This window comes from Taudactylus pleione, unplaced genomic scaffold (genome assembly GCF_031769625.1).
Source record: "Taudactylus pleione unplaced genomic scaffold, aTauple2 ptg002371l, whole genome shotgun sequence".
Classification (NCBI taxonomy): domain Eukaryota; kingdom Metazoa; phylum Chordata; class Amphibia; order Anura; family Myobatrachidae; genus Taudactylus; species Taudactylus pleione.
Genome location: NW_028286759.1, coordinates 24,462 through 46,512, shown reverse-complemented (window position 1 = coordinate 46,512; position 22,051 = coordinate 24,462). Strand labels below are relative to the sequence as shown.

Genomic DNA, 22,051 nt, shown 5'->3' with positions numbered 1-22,051 from the left:
GAAGGCAGAAGATATAGAGGGAGAAGAAGAGACGTATGTGACTGATATGAAGGTAGAAGATATAGAGGGAGAAGAAGAGATGTATGTGAGTGGTGATCAGCAGTGTAAGGAGGAGGAAATCCCTACAGATATCAGCACAGGTGAGTACCACTTTTTATAGAAAAAACTGACATATTCTCCATGCTCAGTCACTGCAGCAATCTATTATTCTATGTATCCTATTATTCTAAACCCTCCTCTGTCATTACAAACTAATGGGGTAAATGTCTGCCCAGTTGGGGAGTCGGGAGCCATCAGCCCCTATTAATACTCCTTATCTTCCCCTCACATCATGTCACTGTGTGTTACCAGCCGAGAAAACTGACCAGTCTCCTCCCCACACTCTCTGGTGTATCTCATATATCAGGAGCCATTAGCCCCTATTATACTCCTGCTCTCCTCCTCACATCATGTCACTGTGTGCTACCAGCCCAGGTATCTGACCAGTCTCCTCCCCACACCGTCTGGTGTATCTCGCATACTGAAATGAAGATCACTGCAGGATGCAGCTAGTATGTTCTGTGTGTGATATAATGTATAGACCATTGCTGCACTCTGTTACACATACTGAGATTGAGATCCGGAGAGTGTGAGGACATAGCAGTATGCAGCTAGTATGACCTGTGTGTGATATAATGTATAGACCATGCCTGCACTCTGTTACACATACTGAGATTGAGATCCGGAGAGTGTGAGGACATAGCAGTATGCAGCTAGTATGACCTGTGTGTGATATAATGTATAGACCATGCCTGCACTCTGTTACACATACTGAGATTGAGATCCGGAGAGTGTGAGGACATAGCAGTATGCAGCTAGTATGACCTGTGTGTGAGATAATGTATAGACCATGCCTGCACTCTGTTACACATACTGAGATGGAGATATGGAGAGTGTGAGGACACAGCAGGGTGCAGCTAGTATTACCTGTGTGATATAATGTATAGACCATGCCTGCACTCTGTTACACATACTGAGATGGAGATATGGAGAGTGTGAGGACACAGCAGGGTGCAGCTAGTATGACCTCTGTGTGATATAATGTATAGACCATGCCTGCACTCTTACACATACTGAGATGGAGATACGGAGAGTGTGAGGACACAGCAGGATACAGCTAGTATGACCTGTGTGTGATATAATGTATAGACCATGCCTGCACTCTGTTACACATACTGAGATGGAGATCCGGAGAGTGTGAGGACACAGCAGGATGCAGCTAGTTTGACCTGTGTGTGAGATAATGTATAGACCATGCCTGCACTCTGTTACACATACTGAGATGGAGATCCAGAGAGTGTGAGGACACAGCAGGATGCAGCTAGTATGACCTCTGTGTGATATAATGTATAGAACATGCCTGCACTCTGTTACACATACTGAGATGGAGATATGGAGAGTGTGAGGACACAGCAGGATACAGCTAGTATGACCTCTGTGTGATATAATGTATAGACCATGCCTGCACTCTTACACATACTGAGATGGAGATCCGGAGAGTGTGAGGACACATCAGGGTGCAGCTAGTATGACCTGTGTGTGAGATAATGTATAGACCACTCTGCTCTCTGTTAGTAGTAATGGTTGTGTAACAACCATTACAGTGTAGTTTTATAGGTAAGGTGTCTGAATTCAGTGCAGCAAATCAGAGGTTTAAGCCCAGATGTTACACCCATCGTACACAGCATGTCATAAAAGAGTGAATCATGGGGAAATGTATGAAGCCCTAGAGAGAGATACAGTGGAGAAATTGCCCACAGCAGCCAATCAGCTTCTAGCTATCATTTAAAGTACAGTCAGTAAAATGACAGAAGCTGGTTGGTTGCTAAGGGCAACTACTCCACAAACCTTCTGTAAGGTTTGGTACAACCCCCCCCCCTTTGTCTTTTTTAGTGATTACTCCCTGACCAGTGTTACTGCTACAACTTAAACCTCCTCAAGAAAAAAAACCTCACCAAATACATGATGAAGTCATTGGCCGCCATTCACTATAGCGCAATCTTTCTGAGGGTGCAAGGAGAAATTCGATGAAAGCTTCGGCTGCACTGCTGTTTGACAGCTTAACACAGCACTAACAGCCTCACAGCCACACTTTAGTCGGAGAATGCCAGTTCTCACTGCTAAATACCCAGGTTAAATCGTGAGAACTGGCATTCTCTGACTTAACACCGCGCTGAATTGAATTGCTCCGGCAGCTCCCACAATCTCGGCCACTGACTGTTTGGAGACGTTGGGATACAACTGGGGACGTCTTATTATAGTTACACAGTATGGTATAGTTCTGCAGGGGCGCTAATTCCCATATAATTATTCTGTTTCCGGCAGATGGACACAGCAGCAGGAATAACTCGGGGAGACGTCTCATATTATCTCCAGATTGTGACCTAGATCATGATAACTTCTCACAGGACTCTCCAGGAGAAAACCCCATTATCCCCAGTGTACATCCAGCATCTCACAGTGTAGATATATCATCTGATCCCTCTAACCATGAGGAATATTCCCCTGGTTATCCCAGTAGTGTTGCACACAGCTCAGATCACACAGGTGATAAACTATTGTCATGTTCTGAATGTGGGAAAGTATTTACCAAACAGATCAGTCTTTCTATACATCAGAAGAGAGTTCACACAGCTGAAAGGCCTTTTCTATGTTCTGAATGTGGAAAATGTTTTACTCTGAAAAGTGATGTTACTAGACATACAAAGATTCACACAGGTGAGAGACCATATTCATGTTCTGAGTGTGGGAAATGTTTTCTACAGCAGGGAGCACTTGCTGTACATGAGAGAAGTCACACAGGTGAGAGGCCATTTCCATGTTCTGAGTGTGGGAAATGTTTTACACGGAAATCAGATCTTGTTACACACCAGAGAACTCACACAGGTGACAAACCATTTTCATGTTCTGAATGTGGTAAATGTTTTACACACAAATCAGCACTTGTTATACATCAGAGATGTCACACAGGTGAGAAACCATTTTCATGTTCTGAATGTGGGAAATGTTTTACACAGAAATCGTCTCTTGTTATACATCAGAGATGTCACACAGGTGAGAAACCATTTTCATGTTCTGAATGTGGGAAATGGTTTACACACAAATCAGCTCTTGTTAAACATCAGAGAATTCACACAGGTGAGAAACAATTTCCATGTTCTGAGTGTGGGAAATGTTTTGCACAGAAATCAGATCTAGTTGCACATCAGAGAAGTCAAACAGGTGAGAAACCATTTCCATGTTCTGAGTGTGGGAAATGTTTTACACACAAAACACATCTTGTTAAACATCAGAGAGTTCACACAGGTGAGAAACCATTTTCATGTTCCGATTGCGGAAAATGTTTTACACAGAAATCAGATCTAGTTAAACATCAGAGAACTCACACAGGTGAGAGGCCATTTTCATGTCCTGTGTGTGGGAAAAGGTTTACACAGAAATCAGCTCTTGTTACACATCAGAGAAGTCACACAGGTGAGAAACCATTTCCATGCTCAGAGTGTGGGAAATGTTTTACAAAGAAATCACATCTTGTTACACATCAGAGAAGTCACACAGGTGAGAAACCATTTTCATGTTCCGATTGTGGGAAATCTTTTACATGTCATTCAATACTTGCTTCTCATAAGAGATCTCATACCGCTGAAAAACCATTTCCATGTCCTCAGTGTAGGAAATGTTTTACACAGAAAGCAGATCTTGTTAGACATCAGAGAATTCACACAGGTGAGAAACCATTTCCATGCTCTGAGTGTGGGAAATATTTTACGCAGAAATCAGATCTTGTTACACATCAGAGAATTCACACAGGTGAGAAACCATTTCCATGCTCTGAATGTGGGAAATGTTTTACGGTTAAATCATATCTTGTTACACATCAGCGAAGTCACACAGGTGAGAAACCATTTTCATGTTCTGAGTGTGGGAAATGTTTTACACACAAATCAGTTCTTGTTAGACATCAGAGAATTCACACAGGTGAGAAACCATTTTCATGTTCTGAGTGTGGGGAATGTTTTACAAAGCAATCAGCTCTTTTAAGTCATCAGAAACGTCACACAGCAGAAAAACAATGTGTATGAGCGTCTAGAAATATATATAAACTTCGGCGATATTTGCAGTACTGTAATATCATTGGGAATTATCAGAACAAGCATAAATACAATGTTAGCCTAGATTGCTGTCCCTGCTTGATGAAGGGTAAATGACATTTGCATTATCACACTATGGGCCTGATTCAGCAGCCTAAGCAAATGCAGCTGCAGCCTCTTACAGATCGCAGGTACTAATATATGCTAATGCCGAGGCACAGCCGCCATAACCACGCCCACTGCTGCCTTCTCATTATCCTCCAATGTCGCCCTCCTGTGTAATCATCACTACCATCTTCGTACATCAAGCAGTTACGCAGCATTTACATCAGGTCTGACCAGCCGCAAACACTGCAGATCTCCTGACACGTAAAGAGGTCTCATGCTGCAGCTGTTATCGCTATGGCTAATTTATACACGCCCATGACATGGCGATCACACGGACACACACACCTGCATGATGGTGATCACACGGACAGACACGCCTGCAGTTTTCTGTCCACCCCCTGTTACCTCCCCCAAACGCTGTCACCCTGCCACTCACTATGTGATGTATTCCTCTGTACGTCCGTAATCGCAATGTGATCGCTGTGTGTGCGCAGTGTGACTTATACACAGGTGTGATGGCAAACATTCGCTCTATCTGCGTAACTATCATCATTGTGTCCTCTGCTGAATAAGCCCCTATATACTAATATATTACACTTTATTATATATCCACACGGATGTCACCAACATAGGGCTCCAACATGTTCCTCATGTAATGGCTGTCAGTTTACTTATTCTATCAGATCAGAGGTTCCCAAACTCTGATATTACAGGCTGGGTATTAAGGACATCCATGCTTGAGCACAAGTTACTTAATTAGTGCCTCAGTCAGTTTGATTTAACCATTTGGACTCAGGCATGGATATCCTTAAACCCGGGCCTGTAAAGGGGGAGTTTGGGAAGCTCTGTATTAGAATATTATTGTGCTCTTGGCCTATTTGTAAAGTAACACGATCGCATGATGTAATATAGGGACATACCTAATCTGTCACAATGACAATGTGCTGGGGATGTAATATGGAAAGTGGGAAACTATGACATCATGTGATGACTGGGCTGTAAGTGATGGTGTGAGATGGGGCGATATAATGACATCTGTAACCTCTGATGTTATCTCACTGAATCCAGTGTTCTCTGGTTGGGTTTCCTGGTAAATGAATCTCTAATCTCCTTACAGCAGTCTGATGTCTGGTTCCTTCTAATTACATCCTCTGTAACCTACTATTTACACTATTCCAAAAGATAAGGACATTAATATCATGATCACTTATGTAATTTATACATTATTAGATAATGTAATTATTGTTGGGACACAGGAAGCTGCTGGTCCTGGTATTTTGATATATATATTGTGTTTTGATGGCAGTTTTGCAGCGGTTTTGGCCTCAGTAAATCTGCAGATAGCAAAACTGCCGCCAAACCACAGTCAAAACACATTATAGAATAGAATAGAACAGGGCTGTCATTTAGAAACTGCTGCAAAACCAAACCCCTGGGGTTTAGAATAGAATAGAAACCGCCACCAAATCCCCGGGGTTTAGAATAGAATAGAAACCGCCACCAAACCCTCGGGGTTTAGAATAGAATAGAAACCGCCACCAAACCCCCGGGGTTTAGAATAGAATAGAAACCGCCACCAAACCCTCGGGGTTTAGAATAGAATAGAAACCGCCGTCAAGCCTCCACTTAGTAAATTTTGCCCAAAGAGTTTGGTAACGAGTGAGAAAACCAAACGCCACATGGACCTGTCTGACGTCCATGTGGGGTAACACAGCTGCGTGTGGCGCTTGTTTGTTAGTATTTACCACACTTTTTGACCTGAAAGTTTTAGTACATTGAGTAAAGCTGGAATAGTTGCCCTCTCGGTGGTGCACATGTTCTGTGATCGCCTAGGTGTAAGATCTAGTGATTTGGTGTAAGACGTGATTTTGTGGAAACATTGATGTTACCAGAGATGTCACAAGGAAGTATAGAGGTTTCTGCATGAGGGTGAGTTGTGTCTCACGGACTGGTCACACTAGGCCACAGCTGGCAGGAGAAAATAACAGAGATAGGGACAGGGCAGTCAGCTATAGACCAGGGTACAAGCCGAGGTCAGGGCCACAGAAGAACAAACGTCAGACATAAGCCGGGTCGGTATTTGTCAGTCAGACAATTACTCATTCAGAACTGGATATAAACTGACGTAAAGCTGTATTACTCTGTCACTTTAGGTACCGGTGATTATAGGTATATATTGGGGTTGCACCAGCTCTTTGTATTCCTAGTTTCTTGTTATGCAGTTATTTATTGTTCTGTGTTTTAGCTTTTTCCTAACTTTGCTTTTAGTATCTTTATACTGTGACTGTCTTAGTAAAATATTTAAACAGAGCGCTGTCGACACAATCTAGATAGATTATATATAATAAATATTCCTAGCGCTGTAAGGCCAAGAGGAACTTACTGTGAGGGTTCAATAATAAATTGACGAGAAAAAACACACAGGTCTTGCGCTGCTAGGAATAGTATCAAAATTTTAATAAAATATCAAAATATTAAATAATAATAAATACATATATATGGCACATAAATATAGGAACTAAAAATAAAGGAAGAAAATATAATACAGCATCATAAAATAGATTGAAATGAATATCTAAACCAGAAATCCAAGATTCTCAATTGTAGCAATCAAACAATGTATCTCTTCATATGAAAAGAAACGTAGTATCTTATGTTCGAATCAGTCATGTATCCCCTGTGAGAGAAAACAAATAGATCTATTTGTGGTTTGAATTAATTCCTTGAATAAGGCAGGGGGCTCACTTAGCGTACTGATAAGTCCCGTTGGTAACAGCTGATGTAAACACTCCCAGTTATAACATATTCTGGGATCCTGATATCTGCCGTAATAAAACTGGGCTGGATGTAATCAAAAGACAATCGTCACACTATAACTAGCGTGTGTTCACACTGAGGGCCTGATTCAAGGGCTCATCTGTACCTGCTGCTCTTTCTTGGGCTGAGCACCCGGCTGATCCGGACAGCCACCGCTCACTCGGACACTGCCGCTAGTGGAGCTCTGGTCCCCGCATTGTTCCGAGGACGCTCGGACGGACCAGGTACTTATTACTGCTTATCCACTTGGAAATACAGTGTGAACACACGCTAGTTATAGTGTGACGATTGTCTTTTGATTACATCCAGCCCAGTTTTATTACGGCAGATATCAGGATCCCAGAATATGTTATAACTGGGAGTGTTTACATCAGCTGTTACCAACGGGACTTATCAGTACGCTAAGTGAGCCCCCTGCCTTATTCAAGGAATTAATTCAAACCACAAATAGATCTATTTGTTTTCTCTCACAGGGGATACATGACTGATTCGAACATAAGATACTACGTTTCTTTTCATATGAAGAGATACATTGTTTGATTGCTACAATTGAGAATTTGGATTTCTGGTTTAGATATTCATTTCAATCTATGTTATGATGCTGTATTATATTTTTTTCCTTTATTTTTAGTTCCTATATTTATGTGCCATATATATGTATTTATTATTATTTAATATTTTGATATTTTATTAAACTTTTGATACTATTCCTAGCAGCGCAAGACCTGTGTGTGTTTTTTCTTGTGACTGATTTAGTGTCCATTTCTCATACCCAAACAAGAAAGGTTTTGTCTTACACGTGTGCCCCTCTCTCCTGTCTCCTGTCACTGTGACACCGCTCTGGTGTTGGGGATTTGCTCTGTGATGGGCACCTGCATGGATACACTGACCTGTCCTGTTATTACCTCCTATCATGGTATATATCAGTATATTGTTAGTACATATGTATTAGATAATATGTCATCTCTATTGTATGTGTGCCATGGAGGGAATGACAGCACTGTGCGAGTATCATATCCTGCAGCTTATAATACATGAGTAATACAGAAATTACACATTGTACACAAGCCATGAATAATAACAGGAATTGCTCTGTATGAGTAACTGGACATTACAGGACTATTATGTGCAGGATGTTACTCTCATCATTAATGTAAGGACCATATTATACCAAAGAGAGAAAGCCAGGACAGCTATTCCTCATGGATGGCTCCTAATACGTACAGACCCCACCTGATGGAAAATGCCAGGATGCTGCACATCTCTGAGCGTTGGATGTATGATCTGTTATCTATATACAGGTGCACAGCACAGCGTCACTACAGTATGCCGGGAGCCTCACATCATTACTCTGTTCTGTTACCTAGCTGTATCCATGTCAGTCTTGTCTGATCATAGTTGTAATGGAGTTACATTAACTGAAATACTCTGTGCTGCAGCTACAATTTTCTTTAGTTACAGATTTCCAGCACCACCCACATTATCTGCTGCTTGTGTGTCTGCCCCCAGGTTTGCAGGATACAGCAGCTGCTCTGTTTATAATCTGCTTTTCTTGCACTATTCTAGCAGCAAAACATTCACACAATATTATAGTAATCTGTAGTATTAAATATTCAATAAATAACATTCCAAGTGTTACTACAGAAGGAAACTATATTCTTGTAATTTTGCAATAAAATGACTCTGATGTAGAAAATTCTGCCTCACTGCTGTGTTTAGTGATAACTTGTGTATAAAGGAAAAGGCGGGGTGTGGGGGAATGAGGGAGAGGGTGATACATAATAATTTAATGGTAATGTTCAATAAACAAGAAATGTAATGTGTGGGGAAAAAAACTACAAATGTACAGTAAGTAAAGCCCATAATTTGGTGTAATGGGTACAAGGACCTGTGTATAATGTGGTGTAATGGGTACGAGGACCTGTGTATAATGTGGTGTAATGGGTACAAGGACCTGTGTATAATGTGGTGTAATGGGTACGAGGACCTGTGTATAATGTGGTGTAATGGGTACGAGGACCTGTGTATAATGTGGTGTAATGGGTACGAGGACCTGTGTATAATGTGGTGTAATGGGTATGAGTACCTGTGTACAATGTGGTGTGTAATGGGTACGAGGACCTGTGTATAATGTGGTGTAATGGGTACGAGGACCTGTGTGTAATGTGGTGTAATGGGTACGAGGACCTGTGTATGATGTGGTGTAATGGGTACCAGGACCTGTGTATATTGTGGTAGCATTTTCCTACCGGAATCATGCGAGCAGTTCAGGCTAAAAGACAACCAAGTGACGTGGTCGATGACGCTGCTTTGTTAATTATGCACACCCTTAAAACGCCCGTTTTGACCTTTTGGCACGCCTGCGTTCTGATCTCCACTCCCCGTTTTCAAGCACCTTCCCCTGTTACCACCCACAGACACCTCATCCTGTCACTCAAATTAGCAGGCATTCGCTATTTTGCGAGCACACGATTTCCGACCGCACTGACTGTTTGGCGTATGCGCAGATGTGCGAACATCACTCGGAGCGAATGAGCGGCCGCTTACGAGCGGCTCTGAATCAGGCCCTGTGTGTAATGTGGTGTAATGGGTACAAGGACCTGTGTGTAATGTGGTGTAATGGGTACGAGGACCTGTGTGTAATGTGGTGTAATGGGTACGAGGACCTGTGTATAATGTGGTGTAATGGGTACGAGGACCTGTGTATAATGTGGTGTAATGGGTACGAGGACCTGTGTATAATGTGGTGTAATGGGTACGAGGACCTGTGTATAATGTGGTGTAATGGGTACGAGGACCTGTGTGTAATGTGGTGTAATGGGTACGAGGACCTGCGTGTAATGTGGTGTAATGGGTACGAGGACCTGCGTATAAGTTGGTGTAATGGGTACGAGGACCTGCATTTAAGTTGGTGTAATGGTTACAGGGACCTGCGTATAATGTGGTGTAATGGGTACGAGGACCTGTGTATGAGTTGGTGTAATGGGTACGAGGACCTGTGTATAATGTGGGGTAATGGGTACGAGGACCTGTGTATAATGTGGGGTAATGGGTACAAGGACCTGTGTATAATGTGGTGTAATGGGTACAAGGACCCGTGTGTATAATGTGGTGTAATGGGTACAAGGACCCTTGTGTATAATGTGGTGTAATGGGTACAAGGACCTGTGTATGAGCCTGTCTGGGTCACAGCGTCTCCCTATGTCAGTAATATGTATCTGCTCTGTCAGTCATACTGATATAATAGGACAATACCACCTTATACATGGACACATGTAGCTGCCCCTCTGCACATTCCCCACCTTTAGTCACAGGACTGGAGGAAGTTACATTATTGCTGGAACCATCTATGGTAAATCACATTCTCTCACATGACAACGTTAATAACTAGTGTTACAGATGTTTGTATTATAGTAGGGATTGGACATAAGGAGAACATAGTGTCAGTGTAATTAGCATTCATTACACAACATTGTTTAGGCCTAAGCACTGATCCCGGAACATCGATGGTTTCCGATGTTTCCACACAAGACTCCTCGTCGTCTCCTCAGGGCTGGCTGAGCTGACTCCTCCTGTTACTAATAGTGGTGGACTGGCTGCTGCTGTGCTTCATGCTCTGCAGTGATCACACATTGCTCCGCGACCATGTGACTGCCCTGACAGACTGTGAGCTTAACCAATCAGCCGGGCACTCAGTCATTGGCAGGCAGTGATACGCTGAGTGCCACCCTCACGTCATAGACACAGTGACAGGCTCAGAGTGACTGCCCGCCACCCAAGACACCTGCTCCTGTGCTGCATGCCTGACTGATAATGCTCTGCATTAGGCAGGGAGAGGCAACGGGAGCGAGTTACACTGAGCCAACATTGGAACATCACTATTGTGAGGAAACATTGGAACCTCACCATCTTTGGATAAACCGGTATGCAATCGGGAAGCCGACTGCCTAAATACCGGCAGCCGGCTTCCCAACTGTCATATCCCGGCAAGGGTGAAATGCCGGGCATCTAGATGTAGACGCCCAGCATTTCCCCGACGCCGGGAGACCGGCGCCCAGCATCCCCACCGTAGTGATGCTGGGCGCCGCAAGCGGACAGCCGCTGGAGGGGAGGGTTAGGTTTAGGGCCATGTGGTTAACTACAGATTCAGCACTCTCTTCCCTGGCCCTTCCCCATGAGGTCTTGGCCTTTTTTCAGGTGCACTATCTAATGTCTCTATTTATAAAATAGTGGAGGGAGGGCACCAATGCTCTCTCTGGCAAAGGGTACCAAAAAGTTTTGTTACGGCTCTGGTGTATTCCAATGAGCACACAATTCTGTGAATTAGCAGCTCCACCATTTTGTGACTGACAGCATTCACACTCTGTAAGAGTGCTGAATCTGCAGTTAACCACAGGGTGTGATGGCATACCATATCTGTATTACGCAAGGAACACGTCCACTATTGCGTCAGCCTTAATGATCGTAATTTCATTGCTTTTTAAAGTTTGAGTGGCAGAAATTCAATAGGTTTTGTGAAATTTCAGATCATGTCTAAGAAGCCCTAATGAGACATGTGAAACCGTAAGGTTTTTTTGTCTATGGAATTTAATTGCTTTTTTAAAATGTATTAACCATCAGGGTTTGGAGGAGCATACAGGGCCACCTGCGTGGGAGAAGGGCAACAAAATGGTACATTAGCACAGGAGGAGGAAGGCCGGCACACAAGAGGTGTTTCGAGGATGCACAGGGTGAGACAGCTGCGGAAGCGGGCTGCAGGAGTGCGGGGCAGTGGCATGCAGACCAGTGGCAGCAATGCACAGGGGCATCAGCGGTGCTCACTGGCGCTGGACATACATCTGAGAAAGTAAGACAGATGCATGGATGAATCAGTGAGATCCATCTGTGCATCTGTGTTAAAATGTAAATTTGTGTAAAGTCAAAAAAGGGACATCCCCCCAAACACAAACAGCCCCTGGCTTTTCACCGCCGGTCCTGGTTGTGAAAATATGGAGTACAAATGACGTAGGGGTCCTCAGTATTAAGCACAACCAGCACCAGGCTTTTCTGAACCAGTCCTGGTTGCCAAAATATGGGGGACAAATGACGTTTGGGTCCCCCGTATTCAGCACAACCAGCACTGGGCTCTGAGCCGGTTCTGGAAATACAGGAAAAAAAAAGTATGGTTCCTCTGTATTTACCAGAACCAGCACCGGACTGTTTCTAGTGGGGGGCTGATGCCACAGCCAGGGAAGCCCTTACACCAGGCCCCCCAGCCGAAGCATTAACCCTGACTGCTAGTCAGCCCAGGCTGGGGATCCCTGGGGACCCCCAATAAAGTGGTCCCCCTCTCTAGGGCACCCCAGGCCCGGGCTGATAGCCCGGGGCTATCCCCGGCACCCCTGGGGAGGTGGGTGCCAGGTTGATAGTGTAATGTGGTGTAAAAAAATAGAACTATAATATTGTCTTTTGCAGTAGAACTACAGGTCCCAGCAAGCCTCCCCTGCATGCTGGTACTTGGAGAACCACAAGTACCAGCAAGCAGGGCATTAATGGCCCTCTGGTACCTATAGTACCCCTGTAAAAGAAATATATAAAAAACAAAAAACAAACCTATTTAACATTTTATTGTTCTGCTCCTTCACCTGGGGGGCAGCAGCCTTTAAGCTCTTTTACATGGCTGCTGCCTGCCCCAGGACTTCCACGGCATTTTCACCTGGAGAGTGGCGGCCTTTAAGCTCTTTTGCACCGCCCATCTAGGACTTCCCCGGCGTCTTCTGTCTTCGGCAGCACTTCATTGCTGTCACTTGGCTGACATACTGGCCAGATGGCGCCTCATGCTGGTTTTATATAAGGCAACTGAGGGGGTGGGGCGATGATGTCGCAAGCCATGATTGGCTTGCGGCGGCCATCTTTGAATTTCAAAAATGGTGCTGAGGTGCCATTTTTTAAATGGGCACCCTCGGTTCTCACCATTGAAGTCAATGGTGAGAACATCTCATTGGCTAAGAGGCGGAAGGCTCACCTCTCTCAGCCAATAAGGGCTCTGCACTGGGATTTCTGTACTGAAATCCCATGGCGGAGCTGTCATTAGCATGGGTCCAGGTATTTTTGTTTTTTTTGCCGCATTTTTTCCCCCTGTATTTCCAGAACCAGGACTGGCTTAGAGGCCAGTGCTGGTTGTGCTGAATATGGGGGACCCCTACATCATTGGTCCCCCGTATTTTGGCAACCAGGACTGGTTCTGAAAACCCAGGGGCTAGTTGTGCTTAATACAGGGGACCCTTACGTCATATGTCCCCTGTATTTAGCAGTACCAGTACTGGGTCTCCAAAGCCCAGTGCTGGTTAGATTTTTTTGGGGGCAGCACAAATTAATTTTTTTTTAACACAGGTTTTTTTTTTTTCAAACACAGAAGCACAGTTGGGTCTCACTAATCCGTCCCTGCTTCTGTTTGTTTATTTAAACACAGATGCAGGTATCACAGATTTTTCATATCTGAGCCTGCATCTGTCTCCTGCTACCTTCCCTGGGTCCTGCCACCTGCACCACCGCTGCCTGCACTGCGGCTGCTGCCGGAACTGCCGCCGCTAATGCCGTCTACTGCAGTACTGGCTGCAGCTAAAGCCGCTACCAACCTCCCCCGGGTCCCGGGCCACAGCTAATGACAGCATTCTTCTCCAGAGCCCACCATCGCTACCACCCGCTAGAGGCAGCCATCTTGGTACACCCAAGTAAAGCCACAGTGAGTACACCTGCTGAAGGCTCCTACTGAGGCTGCGCAAGGACTTGAAACTTCCTATCTCTATAATGGCGGATTTGTGAGGTAATAGTTTAAAAACTGTAACTTTCTCAATCACCTGAGCCCCAAAAGGCCCTATTCTGGAACAATAGCTACCTAATAAAACAATCCCTAAATTTGCCCCTACCCTGAGTTATGCCTTCCCAACCATCCCCCGTAGAAAATAGCACAAAAGTGGTCCTGACTGAGAGTGGCAGAAAAAAATGACAGTTGGAGCTTTCGATTACTCCCAAATCCTAATTTTTATGTTTTTGTTATGAAATTTGGCATGCAACACCGAGCGACAGTTCTACCCATCCGTGCCAAATTTCAGCTCAGTACCTCCAATAGCTTATGAGGTGTAACCCCTTAAACACCCTGCCCCCTTCAGAATTATCTATGGAGATTTCCATTTTTTTCGATTCAGCCTTAATATAAGGAATAAACATGGTGCAAAAAGACCTATAAGTGCTCCCCACTAAACATGTAGAAATGGGACACCAATGTGTTTTCCACAAAGATACAATCAATAGTCACCAAATCAAATTGGACTTGATAGTTCCAAATGTCTGGATACCACTGATATAGCACTAGAAAGAGGTACCGCTGGATCTTCCTTCTTGCAACACCATAAACATGGAGAAATATAAGGAGAGAGTAGAATAATAGTGCAGTATGCCCTGAAAACGATGGTTTTAATAACAGATGTACACTTACAGGAAATATATGAATAAAAAGCATGTAACAAATCCAATGAGTGACTGCGCCCAGCGTCCACGTCAGTGTGTAGATATCAATCCCAGATGTAGCCAGGGAATAGTAAATTTGTCACTCCGGATGTGGCGATCCACTGTGATGAAATACACAGACCGGTGACAGGTGCCGCAGTAAGTCCATGAGGTGAGCCTCGGGGATACAACTTATTACTCAATACTTTATTAAAGAAACGATCATAATTTGTAGGGGCATAAATATCACATAAAGTGTAAAGAACACCAGAAAGCGTAATCTGAGGAATAACAAATCGGGCATTTAGGTCAGATATCTGCTTTTCAACTACAAATGGGAGCCCTTTCCGTATAAGAATAGCAACTCCACGCACTTTAGAGGTATACGATGAAAAAGCTACAACCCATTGTCGCAACACAGATAATTTCACATGTTCCGAATCTGTCAGGTGTGTTTCCTGTAAATAAGATATATCAGCTTTTTTCAAATTGAGATATGAAGTTATTTTGTGACATTTCACAGGGGAATTGGGGCCTGATTCAGACCCGCTTGCGAGCGCATAGCATAGCGCTCGCAAGCAGGTCGATGGTGGCCCAGTGCACACGTGCGGTGCGCAAGCCCCGTAGCGAGTGAGAACTTCACTCGCTCCGGGGCTTGCAACAAAATGGGGCAGCTGTCGATGTTGATCGACAGCTCGCCCCATTTTGTGGGCGGGTAGGGGCACACCCCTAACCGTGGGTAGGGAGGAAGGGACTCGCCCCATTTTGTAGGCGGGTAGTGGACTTCCTGCTCTATTACAGCAGGAAGTCCACTCGGCATTGAGAGTGCTGAGACCCTACCTTAGGGTCTCCTCGCAATGCCGATGGTCGTGATAATCGCAACCATCTCCAGCCCACTCTAACAAGCTGTGGGTGGGCACCCACAGCTTAGCGAGTGGGCAGGAGAAAAAAATAAATAAAAATCCCGCCCTGATTCAGAGCGAGCGCTCGCAAACAGCGAGCGCCTCTGAATCAGGCTCTTAATGCCTTGGACATTCCAAGAACACACTCTAATATTATTCAATATTTAGGGAGTTTAGAGAAAATAGCGCAGACATCCCACCCAAAAAAGCACACCATCACATTGCTATAGAACAAAAAACATCGATTTTATTAGTTGTAACATCTCCCAATCTCGGAAAAAAGATGAAAACAGAAGAAAAAAAAGGAAAAGAAGGAACCAGAGAAAAAAAAAGGAAAAATGTAAATAAAACAGAAATAATCCACGGTATGAATACAGTTAGAGACATACAAGAACAAGGAAGAGCCGCGCCCCCCCGTAATAATGTTGATAAAAATATATAGAGCAGTGGTGTCAAACTCGGGCCCTTCAGCTGCAATGGAACTACACATCCCAGCATGCACTGTCAGAGTTTTGCTATTAGGACTTGCTAAAATTGTGGCAGGGCATGCTGGGATATGTAGTCCCACAGCAGCTGGAGGGCCCGAGTTTGACACCACTGATATAGAGTATCAGAAAGAAATATATACATAGGCATATCAATATCAGATGTTCAAATAATAATATGCCGGAATATTTCTAACATGAAAAGCACAAAAGTCTAAAAAGAAAAATCGGTTAGAATTAAACCAATTTTAAATATGCTGCAAAGTTCCAACAATGATATCCCAGGGCAGCGACATAAAAGTGCAATAATATAGAAACACCATCATCGGAAAACACACAACAGAATCAAAGTATTAATTGTATTAGAGCAAAGCAGTATCTGAGAGTCCAGTACAAGAATCTGACAATAAGCAGAAAATGATATTTAGCAGGTATATAAAGGAAATCTATCAGTCAGGATTAGCCATGCGCTCTTCCTCCTTTTCCATGTATGCTCGGGCATCGGCGGGCACAGTAAAGTCTTTAAAATCTTTACCTTGGAAGATTCTGAGCTTAGCGAGATAAAGAAGAGCGAATTTCCTCTGTGTCTGGACAAGCTTTGAGCAGATAGGGTTCATCTCCTTGCAGGCCCTAGTGACTTCGGCCGATTAGTCTAGAAAAATGAGCAGGCGATGGTTATTCCACATGATCCTGTCCATCTTACGAGCAGCAGACCATAAAGTCATTTTATGAGCAGAGGGCCTGATTCAGAGCTGAACGCTCTGACCAGAGTGCTCGCTCTGAATCAGGGCCCTCCTCCATGAAAATGGAGCGGCCTCCTGGCCGCTCTCATAGCTGTGGGTGACCACCCACAGCATATGCGAGCGGCCAAAAAGATGGTCGCGATGGTCTTGACCATCGCGACCATCGGACTTGCGACAGAGATCCTGCGGTAGGGTCTCCCTGCCACAAGCCCTGGAGTGATTTTGGCTCTATCAGAGCCAAAATCACTCCCACTGACATCACTAGTGATGTCAGTGGGGCCGGCTTCAGACGGTAGGCGTTCCCATGGGAACGCCTCCATCTGGCAGGCACGCCCCCGGCACGCCCGCCAAAGGGGGCGTGCTGACAATCAACATCGACAGCAGGCCCCCTTTGGTGCGAGAACCGGAGCGATGGAAAGCCCGTCGCTCGTCGGGTCTCGCGCATGCGCACGACGGAGCTCCCTCCGTCGTGCGCATGCGCAGTGGGGAACATTGACCCGCTTGCGAGCGTCCTGACGCTCGTGAGCGGGTCTGAATGACCCCCAGAGTTCAAGCAACAAAGTATCACTGTGCGTGGGTGTGAGGAATCGGAGAAAGATCCTAAACTGTGCGCCCTTTCAACAGTAAAGTCAGGTATAACATCAGCAACTCCCAAAATCTGTGGTAGATCAGAGGGTAGGAATTTGATGAGGTCAGGGCCCCTCAGACTTTCTGGAAGGCCTACCTCACGCAAATTATTCTGGCGGGAATGATTTTCCAAGTCATCTACTTTGCCGATCAGCTGGTAGCTGAATTTTTGCAGGGACGCTGCCTGTTGTTTCAATTCAAAGATATCTTGTTCATGCTCACTAATCTTCTGTTCGTTAGATACCGGTGGAATCAAGTTGGGATTTTACCTCTTTCAGAGCTGCCGCAGACGTAGCAGACTGCTGTTGCATAATTGGGGCCATTGTATCCTTAATTGCTCTCACCATATCTTCATAGACTAATGGAAATGCAGGGGAGCATCTGCTTGGGGCAGGGTGGAGTGTGGTAAGTTGGTGGTACTCATAGAGGACGTCTGAGAAGGCTGAGAGGACATCTTGACTAGCGATGAACGCTCTGCAGGGATAGCAATATCTCCACGTTTACCCAATTTGTTTCTGAGGGTTTTTCATGGGGTAGGGGCGATTAGGAATTTCTCCATGTCCCGTATTGATAATTAGGAATGTACTATATAAATTATGAGCACCACTAGTAGCAGATGAGGTGTAATAAAGCAAAACAATAGTAGTTCCGATAAATAGGCAAGATATAGATTGGGATGGATACCCTTGTGCACAGAGTATGTGCTTGTGTAACTAAGGTAAGTGCTTCTGCCATGAGTGGGGATACCCATCCCCACTGGGTAAACTAGAAAATTGGGTTGTGTAGCGCTCAGACATATTGCTAAGTGGTATTGTATCAAATGATTGGGTGATGTGGAAAAGAATGGGCCCAAAATGTTGCAACATAAAGTTTACTGGTCTCAATAGACGGCAGCATTAAACAGAATATTGGTTATGTACAGAGAGATGTAGCAATCATAGATGTGGGTTGGTTGGTATGAACAAATATTGTAATGTGCACAATGATACAAGTGGGGCTATCTCGGACATGCAGGATGCAGCAAATCAAAAACAAATGCAAAACAAAACAAGTCAATGTGTCAATGTCCAGTATGCACTCATACTCCCTGAGGAAGGAAACATAAGTTAGGAACCAGAACCAGGCTGCAGGGCCAGTCTTGGTTTTAATTATAGGGGGAAAAAACTGCATAGGGGGTCCCCCTATAATTAAAACCAGCACCGGACCCTTTCTAGTGGGGGCTAATGCCACAGCCAGGGGAACCCTTTCACCGGGCCCCCCAGCCGCAGCATCAGTCCTGACCGCTAGTCAGCCCAGACCAGGGATCCCTGGGGAGTTGGGGACCCCCCCAATAATTTGTGAGACGTTATAAAGGTTATAGGAGGAGGTCATATCTGGCTAGCCGATCCGAAATAGGTCACATCATATAAACTGTAGAATGATTGATTATAATCGCAGCTAGCTACATATTGTGAGGCAATCGTGACATACAGTCAGATGCATAAATATTGGGACATTGACAGAATTGTCATATTTTGGCCTCTATTCACCACCACAATGGCTTTGAAACGAAACAAACAAGATGTGCTTTAACTGCAGACTTTCAGATTTAATTTGAGGGTAATTACATCCAAATCAGGTGAACGGTGTAGGAATTACAACGGCCTCTATATGTGCCTCCCACTTTTTAAGGGGCCAAAAGTAATGGGACTATCAACTCAAAAGCTATTTCATGGACAGGTGTGGGCTATTCCATCGTTATTTCATTATCAATTAAGCAGGTAAAAGGTCTGGAGTTGATTCTAGGTGTGGCATTTGCATTTGGAATCAGTTGCTGTCGACTCTCAATATGAGATCCAAAGAGCTGTCACTATGAGTGAAGCAAGCCATCATTAGGCTGAAAAATCAAAACAAACCCATCAGAGAGATAGCAAAAACATTAGGTGTAGCCAAATCAACTGTTTGGAACATTCTTAAAAAGAAAGAACGCACTGGAGAGCTCAGCAACACCAAAAGACATGGAAGACCACGGATAACAACTGTGGTGGATGACAGAAGAATTATTTCCCTGGTGAAGAAAAGCCCCTTCACAACAGTTGGCCAAATCAAGAACACTCTCCAGGAGGTAGGTGTATATGTGTCAAAGTCAACAATCAAGAGAAGACTTCACAAGAGTGAATATAGAGGGTTCACCACAAGATGCAAACCATTGGTGAGCCACAAAAACAGGAAGACCAGATTAGAGTTTGCCAAACAACATCTAAAAAAGCCATTACAGTTCTGGAACAACATCCTATGGACAGATGAGACAAAGATCAACTTGCGCCAGAGTGATGGGAAGAGAAGAGTATGGAGAAGGAAAGGAACTGCTCATGATCCAAAACATACCACCTCATCAGTGAAGCATGGTGGTGGTAGTGTCATGGCATGGGCATGTATGGCTGCCAATGGAACTGGTTCCCTTGTATTTATTGATGATGTGACTGCCGACAAAAGCAGCAGAATGAATTCTGAAGTGTTTAGGGCAATACTATATGCTCATATTCAGTCAAATGAATCAGAACTCATTGGACGGCGGTTCACAGTGCAGATGGACAATGACCCGAAGCATACTGCAAAAACAACCAAAGAGCTTTTTAAGGCTAAAAAGTGGAATGTTATGCAATGGCCAAGTCAATCCCCTGACCTGAATCTGATTGAGCATGCATTTCACTTGATGAAGACAAAACTGAAGGGAAAATGCCCCAAGAACAAGCAGGAACTGTAGACATTTGCAGTAGAGGCCTGGAAGAGCATCACCAGGGATGAAACCCAGCGTCTGGTGATGTCTATGCGTTCCAAACTTCTGGCTGTATTTGCCTGCAAAGGATTTGCAACAAAGTATTAAAAAGTGAAAGTTAGATTTAGGATTGTTTAGTTTGTCCCATTACTTTTGGCCCCTTAAAAAGTGGGAGGCACATATAGAAACCGTTGTAATTCCTACACTGTTCACCTGATTTGGATGTAATTACCCTCAAATTAAATCTGAAAGTCTGCAGGTAAAGCACATCTTGTTTGTTTCGTTTCAAAGCCATTGTGGTGGTGAATAGAGGCCAAAATATGAGAATTCTGTCGATGTCCCAATATTTATGTACCTGACTGTATATCATTCCTCTGCAGAGTTAGGAAAGAACTGAATAATCACATAAGTTTCAGCAATATCTGTAAGTGAAGTTACCTATAACATACCGCAAGAATCAGGACATAGGAACCTTAACATTTACATAAAGGAGACTATTAACAGTTTGCATATGACTAAGTTCAAACTTTAGTAACTACAATTAAAACCCGGGCACCTTTTACCATACTGCACAATCCAAAAATAACTACATGCAGTAGTCTAGAATAATTGTCTGTGCACAACTAGGGGCGTTGGGTTCAGGTGTTACTTTAGTACCTAATGTGTTGTAGGAAAAGTTGTGATGTGAAGATGCACTAACAATTTCCTCCACAGTCCGAGGCAAGTGCAAAGGTGATCTATTGTTCCAGATTAATAACATTACCCGGGACCTGCGTGTACTATTACTGTGTGAACCTTTATTGTAATGCTTTTACATAGATGTATTGTACTGGTTTTAATAGCTGTACTGCTATTACATGGTAGTAATTGACTCCTTAGGGAGATTGTACTGAATAAAATCACTTTTGGTTGTTCAAATACAAGACAGTATACTTGTTTGCCTGCATCTTACTAAAACCAAGCCGAAATTCTGGTGGCTGTTGACTACGGTAAGAACACTCTGCACCACACCACAGGTTGGGTAAAGGGTGTTAAATTATCAGCTGCAGCACATTATCCCCTTCGGCACTGTGGAGGATCATTTTTACATCCAGAGTGTCAAGGACGTCAGGGTGCTGCTCTCACCTCCTGTCCTCTAGGAGCCAGCTGCCGGACTGCCAGTCTATGACCTCTGCTGTGATACAGGTGCAGATGACCATCCCCAGCTCTCCTCCCCTGCTCTCACCTCCCGTCCTCTAGGAGCCAGCTACTGGGCTGCCAGTCTGTGCCCTCCGCTGTGATACAAGTGCAGATGACCATCCCCAGCTCTCCTCCCCTGCTCTCACCTCCTGTCCTCTAGGAGCCAGCTGCTGGGCTGCCAGTCTATGACCTCCACTGTGATACAAGTGCAGACGACCATCCCCAGCTCTCCTCCCGTTATCACCTCCTGTCCTCTAGGAGCCAGCTGTGGGGCTGCCAGTCTATGACCTCTCCTGTGATACAGGTGCAGATGACCATCCCCAGCTCTCCTCCCCTGCTCTCACCTCCTGTCCTCTAGGAGCCAGCTGCTGGGCTGCCAGTCTATGACCTCCGCTGTGATACAAGTGCAGACGACCATCCCCAGCTCTCCTCCCGTTATCACCTCCTGTCCTCTAGGAGCCAGCTGTGGGGCTGCCAGTCTATGACCTCTCCTGTGATACAGGTGCAGATGACCATCCCCAGCTCTCCTCCCCTGCTCTCACCTCCCATCCTCTAGGAGCCAGCTGCTGGGCTACCAGTCTATGATCTCTGCTGTGATACAGGTGCAGATGACCATCCCCAGCTCTCCTCCCCTGCTCTCACCTCCCATCCTCTAGGAGCCAGCTGCCGGGCTGCCAGTCTATGACCTCTGCTGTAATACAGGTGCAGATGACCATCCCCAGCTCTTCTCCTGCTCTCACCTCCCATCCTCTAGGAGCCAGCTGCTGGGCTGCCAGTCTATGACCTCTGCTGTGATACAGGTGCAGATGACCAT

At 44.7% G+C, this 22,051-nt stretch overlaps 1 pseudogene; it reads left to right on the top strand.

Annotated features, from left to right (window-relative positions):
• The window catches only part of LOC148431366 (uncharacterized), a 66,401-nt pseudogene extending 59,724 nt beyond the window's left edge, over positions 1 to 6,677 (top strand).
• The last annotated feature ends 15,374 nt before the right edge of the window (positions 6,678 to 22,051 follow it).